Below are 7,486 nucleotides of genomic sequence, written 5' to 3' on the forward strand. Positions count from 1 at the left end.
TACCTACCTACCTACATACATACCTATATACCTACCTACATACATACATACCTATAAGTAGTTGCATGCAGGGACAACGCTCCACTCACGTACGTACATAGTTGTGTAAACAGGAAGTAGGGTAATGAGAACCGGAAACCGCAATCGATTTACATACCAATGACCATAAAACGCAAGTGATTAACGTAATCAATGACCGTAACCGAATCATTAATCATAGTTAATGATGTTTAGCATGCACACCAGACTACCTTACGGTCGTTCATGGGCGCATCATAGCAAAAGTACATAATTTAAATTGTTATCATATCTAATATCGGAACGGAAATCATTAACCGACTCTAATGATATCTTGGGGTGCCCTCCCTCCTCTCCAATACAGGTGCTACTGGACAGAAGGCCTCACCTTAACCCCATCACAACAGGGTTAATGACCGTCGGAAAGTATTAACGCAAGTAGATGACCGTAAACAGAATCATTATCAATGACCGTAACCAAAATCATTAGCACACACCTGGAGGACTCCCCTCCCCTTCTCTCTAAAACCATATGCCAGGTACCACAGATGACCCTCCCACCACCCTCTTACCCCAACCCGCACCACCACCACCCTCTTCAACTTCCCACCCCCGCACTCTGCAATAATTCCTCATGTTTAGAACTCTGTAACCTGTATCGTAATTAACCCAGTTACACCACGAGGTGATCACCACCTCATAATGAATGGGCAATCATAATCCAACCCGAGACCAGTGTCACAGATGACCCTCCTCCCCTCCACAACACCGCCCCCCCCCCGCAATTTCATCGTTTGTTTTGAACTTGTACCTGGATAGGAATTGACCTGTTACAGACGAGTGACCACCCTCCCTAATGATGAGAACATCATAATCCCCCGCAATGACCATGGTGTCAAGTTTACCCACAACCCCACCCTCTTCCATACCTCCCACCCCCACCCCGCAATATTCATCATGTTTTTAAACTTTACCTGGATCGAGAATTGGACCCTGTTACAGACGAATGATCATCCCTCCTAATTAGTCATAATCCATAAAAGGTCCCTCTATGGTGTCTAATACACACACCTAAAGGGTTCCCTCACCCAACCCCCTTCCCTTCCTACCGCCCCTGTGCCCCACATTCCTCCATACCCTACAGTAATAAATATTAAGAAAAAGAAGCAACACACAATCACAATTCCTACTTAGGAGATAATACAGCCGCACTGAAAGTGCGAGTTGATCACCCCCTCCTAATGACATGATTCCAATCATATCCAACCCAATGCCGAGGTGTCACTGATGACCCACCTCCCGCATCACGCCCTCCCCCCCTCCACAGGGTTCCCGCCCCCGCAATAAATCATCGTGTTTGAACTTGTACACGGATCGAGAATGCCCTGTATTACAGACGAGTGACCACCCCTCCTACTGAAATGAAACGGTCATAATCAATAACCCTAACACGCCCTCCCCCCCCGTCCCTCCCACCCCCATCAGGTCGGTTCACGACAACATGTCTGCTAATGACCATAATACCGTTTCCGTCCCTCGCCGTAATCAGTGAATAAAGAATACAATTAACTGACAAAAGGATTATAAAACTCGTTGTACAATATTACTTTTATTTTTCTATTTCCCCTCAACCATATTTTGCCATCAACCCAGTATATGGTTGTAGGCGCATGTGGAGAAAACTCGTGGTGAATGTCTAACACACACACCTAAAGGGTTCCTCTCACCCTCCCCTCCTCCTCTCCAATCAACCCTTCCTTCCCTTTCCTACCGCCCCTGCCCCACATTCCTCGTACCCAAGCATAATAGTAGAAAAAGAATGCAAACAAACAAATCACAAGTCCCTACTTAATGAATAATACAGCCCTGCACGTGAAGTGCAGTGCTCACCCCTCCTAAGTGATGATGCATCATAATCCAACCCAATGCCAAGGTGTCACTGATGACCACTCCTCCCCTCCACAACCCCCCCCGCAATATTCATCTTTGTTTGAAACTTGTACCCGGATCGAAATTAACCCTGTTACAGGACGAGTGGACCACCCCTCCTAATGAATGAAACTGTCATATCAATAACCCTAGCAAGGTCTTCATATATGCATTTAGTACAACAAACAGTACACAAATCAATCATATCGCCCGAAATTTCATATAACGAAGTATGATAATATGATCATTCTCTTGTTCAGTGAGGTAATGACGGTGGTGAGTGCACTCCTCGTATTGAGGTGTAACCAACCAGAAAAGGAAACCAGGGTTTTAACCCTTACTAAGATTGTCATGTTCGCATTAACGTAAATCTAATACAAAAATATATGCATAGGGGATTACCTATCCTTTCTCACTCTATGCATATAAAAAAAAAATACTTGCCAAGAACCATAATCCATATCTTTTACAATGTTTTACAAATGCATAATATAACATGTGCATGGGAACCCTAATAATAAGAATAACAACAAAATTTCTTAACTTCGGCAGACGATTGATAGCTATCTTACATCCCAAAGGCATCTTGCAATAAAATACAATTCACTCAAAGGATCATGAAACTCTTGTTGTACTCATGTCTTATTATACTTCACAAACACATCCTAACAAGGCGGCTACTACCAATAAATAAAATAAACAGACTTAAAATTTCTGTGTAAAATGTAAATGCGATAACCCAACTATCTCATACGTTTGAAAATTTCAGGCCTATACAACAGTTTAATTACCTAAGGATTGAAAAGTCCTGTTATTATTCTATTACGAGAGCATTAATAATAGGGTTTTTTAGGTATCCACACCCGGTCAAAGACGGTTTTTCCCCCCCTCGTATTTACGCTGAACACCTACAACAATCACCTCTTCTCTTGCTCAGAGGTAATATAAATAATCGCAAAGATGTAGTGATCCTTCCTTCTTGCCCTTCCTACCGCCCCTAGCCCCACATTTCCTCCATACCCCATTACAAACCAATAATAGTAAGAAAGAAGAAGCAAACAAACAAATCACCAGTTCCAGTCCTGCTTAAGGAGATAATACAGCTCTGCACTGAAGTGTTACAGTGAGTGATCACACCTATAGCTAAGATCGTAACACGATCAATTGATAGCCGATGTCGGTTGTCGCTTGACGGACCCCACCTCCATCATCACTAACTCCCCCCCTCCCCCTCCTCCATATGCCTTTGTTGCACTCAATTATGCCTTTATGATGACTCTCAAGCTTACACAAACCACGTCCTAAGAGGCGATACACACAATAACAGGCTTAAAGTTTCTGTGTAAATGTACAATGCGATAACCAATATTTTTCATACTTTGCACGTTTCATACCTATAACACTAACAGGTTTAATTACAATAATAGACTGAAAAAGACGCTGGCCTGATTCTAGTTATCAGAGCCTGAATAGTGTTTTCAATATCTACACCATAGCACAGGTGGGTTTCCCCCTTCATATTTACGCCTAAAATTATCTACGCAACTAGCGCCACCACCTGTCCCACGGTTTGAATCAAGTTATGTTTTTTGCTAATTAACCTCAAGGTACAATGCAGGTATTTTTCCTAAAATGTTCCTGCGCATTTCTCGTGTTTTCCAATCTACACTGCACCTTAGGACATATATCTAGTTTTTTCCCTTAAGCCCATATGTATAACATATACAGACAAGCGTACCTTCCATAAGAGATCGCATAGCAATACATCCTCCCGTTTTAATGATGAATATCAGCACAGAAGTGGACTAGCTCTTCGCAATGTACTCCCCCTCCTCGAATTGTCTAATAGTACCTCCCTACTCGTAATAGGAAGAAAAAACGATGCACATAACAAAATTGTTTTGCGCATTCAGGCACGCACTTATTAAGTAATACACGCATATATTTTCTTAAATCTCTTTCAAAGAGAAAAATATCTTTACGGTCCAACACTGAATAAACCTTTGTTATATGCTCGATCTCTTTAATATTTTCTGAATAACTTAATATACAAGCATGCCAAATTAAGAAAACATCCTTCCCCTATAATTTTTCACTATGCCCTAGTTGCTGCAGTGACAAAACTGTTAAGACCATGTAACTATTTCTATCTTCAAAAACTCAAAAAAAAGAAGGCTTTGACTAATTGTTAACACATTTCCTCCTTTTATCATTGACTCTTTTATCAAAACCCAGAACTTTTATGTAAATCTGGAAAAAAAATGAGGTAAAATGAAATAACTTGTTGTGCCCCTCATGTTAATAAAAGCTTTTATAATGGTTCGTGATTGACAAAGACACAGACAAATTAACCTAAATCAGGGACTTTTGGAGTATTTTTACCGAGGGAGTAAAAATATAGCATGGCACCCGACTATGCGATAGGATTCTTACAGACAGCATGTCCAATTTCCAATTGATGCGTTTTTTTTTCTTTCTTTTCTTAAACCAAGTTTATCAAAACTATCTATTATATTTCTTAATCAAAACGTTTTTGCAAAATATAAAAAATAAAGGTGCTTCTTGTTGTGTGTCTAAATTAGTATTCTTGTTTTACATGGCAGTAAAGGGTATATTACGAGCAACAAACAGTCGAGGAGGTAAGTTATAGAGAAAGGTTTTGAAATCACAGTCCTAAAGGCGAAAAAGCCTGCAAACGAAGCAATATTTTCTAAATGACAAATTAAAAAAGCATTCGTTTAGGAGAAAAAATATTCCGCTTTACCTCATAATAAGGGGTGGAACAAGGTTTCTCTGGTTCATAACAAGAGAAAGCAAATGCCTTTTTTTCAAGACAAGGGTGATTATTGAAGTAAATGTATAGTGACACTGAGCGAGTTCTTTTCAGACTTTGGAAATATATGGTAAGTGTTAAAATTTATGCATTGTTTTATCATCTTTGTAATAAAAGTCTTATTTATCTAAAGAATGCCTTCCTAACTCTGACAATGCTCCAGACAATATCCAGATAACGGACGACCACAGACGGTATCCGGGATCCCCCTGCTTTTCACGAGATAATGACTTCACCGACATACTAAACCATTAGTGGCGTGCAAAGTGAGGAGAGAGCGATCAATAGAGGCGACACCGTGGAAGTACTTTTCTCGTTTCCTTTCGTGAATTAAATGCCATAAATTTAATGAATATCTACCATGGAAACGCACCCCTTCAATCATTTGACCAAGGTAAACCCCCATGTTCTAGATAGCTAAAAAGTTTTTAGAATGCTCGCCCCGGTTGTTGATCTTCGTAGCACATCGTTTCTTCACACCCTACGCGTTTCCACTAGCTCACGTTCTGTTTCCCCTATCAAACATGCCATATCTTAGCTTGCTGGCGAGGCCTCACCCTTTCTCCTAAATCTTCGCCTCCTCCTCTCCCCTCGCCTAAGCGCGATGACTGTATTTCCCGAGGATGTAAACTGGTGATTATATCATCATTGGAGCTATAACATAACTTCACACAACACTAAATATGTATGACATTGATTGACTTTAGAATTGGTGATGCTTATAGCCATATCAAACTTGGAGGTTCCTTCGAAGAACATAAATTTGATAAAAGAAACAGTTAAATATGTCTTTCATTAGTAGTATAAATAGATAATTCTCGTATGACTGCAATACACATCTCTGCATAGTACGAAACATTTGCTCGCGATAATTCCATCATTCATTCAAGTTTTTGCTTCTGCGCTTTCCTCGCAATTATTTCTTTTTTTTCCCATTTTATTCGCAGTACAGAAATACTACGGTATCAGGGCACGATTTGCTGTCTTCCGAGCATGTCACTTCTGTCGAAGGAGCTTCAAAATTCTAATAGAGGCGTATAAATATAACAACCGCATTCGATCCATATGCATGCTAGTATTTATCAAATTTCCTTATTGTAAAAGTGTAGTTCTTATTCTTAAATTGACAACTAAGCTTACCATGGTATCATATATGTATTTTTGCATAAAAAGTACCCATCGACATTGTTATTAAGAAAAATAACAACTATACCCAAAAACTATTAACATATTTTGTCCTTAAAAAAAAAACATTGATCGATTGATTGATTATTTAAAATTAGCTGCCCGCCTACGGCAAAAACACAATAAATTATTATATAAAAAATCAACTCATGAGTATGTGCTTTATTAAAAGTATACAGCTATTGCATAAATATTTGCATTCTTATAGTTTTGTTTAAAATATTAGACTCCCTTAGGAACTAATCAGTCCTATGTCACAATCCTCCGATACATTTTCCAGCGGGACACAGTACATACATCTGGAATATTGCTGCACATTTTTTCCCACTAAAGTGCGGACGCGCCAGGGGCACTCTCACAATGTTTGTGCCACTTTTAGCTGTCATCAGTGACTGATTGTCTCAGCCTTGTTAACAAAACTTCTACTTGGCTGTTAACATGATATCATTTCAGCTGTAAACTGCCCACGTTATCACCGTCTTCTTCGTCGTCAGAGACTATTTTTTCTCCTGTGATTTGACCCGCAGCCTAGAACGGGGACTCTATATTCCCGCACGGCCCGCCCATCACCGACGCGGATGCGCGCGCCGGGGAAGTAAAACCGCACGCGGCGAGGGCGGCGGCGGTGAGGGCGGCGGGGGCGACAGGGGAGGGGGGCGCCTTTGACGACAACGCTTACATAGAGAGGGGGAGGGGCACATTAAAGTTACTATATTTCTCAAATTTTTCCCTGCGTAAAGTCGTTTGAATATTAAACATGAACTCAAAACCGTACCTGTCAACAATTTCAATATTTTTTAATTATAAAAGTTTCTCATCGTCTCTCTCTCACCCAATCTCATCTCTCTCTCTCTCTCTCCTATATATTATATATATATATATATATAGACATATGTATATATATAAAAATATTAATATACATAATTATATATACAAATATATGTATATATATATATATATATATAATCTTATACATATATCCGCTTGATATAAAAAAGGATAAAAATATCTTGTAATATTAGATAAAAGGGACCTTGTAAAATACTGCTCAGAGGCAAATATAAATACAAGAAGAATGATGCCAAAGCCGTTTATCTACTTAAGATAGCAACTGCAAAATATAGCGAAAATAATCTTATTTCTTGATATCAAAGAACTTTTATAAGAAGCCCCTCCCCTGTCGCCCCCACCGCCCTCCGCCGCCCTCGCCGCCGCCGCCCTCACCGCCGCCGCCCACACCGCCGCCGCCCTAGCCGCGTGCGGTTTACTTCCCCGCGCGCGCAATCCGGGCGTCAGCGATGAGTGCGCGCGTGCGGGAATATAATCCCTCGTCCTAAGCGCGTCAAAACATTACGGGAGAATATTCCTCTGACGACGAAGAAGACGGTGATAACGTGGCAGGTTTACATGCTGAATGATTATAATGTACCGCCAAGTAAAGTTTTGTTAATCAACAAGCTGAGAATCAGTCACTGATTGACAGCTAAAAGTGCAACCACATGTGAGGAGGTGCCATTGGCG

The sequence above is a fragment of the Penaeus monodon genome, chromosome 4, assembly GCF_015228065.2.
Source record: "Penaeus monodon isolate SGIC_2016 chromosome 4, NSTDA_Pmon_1, whole genome shotgun sequence".
NCBI lineage: Eukaryota > Metazoa > Arthropoda > Malacostraca > Decapoda > Penaeidae > Penaeus > Penaeus monodon.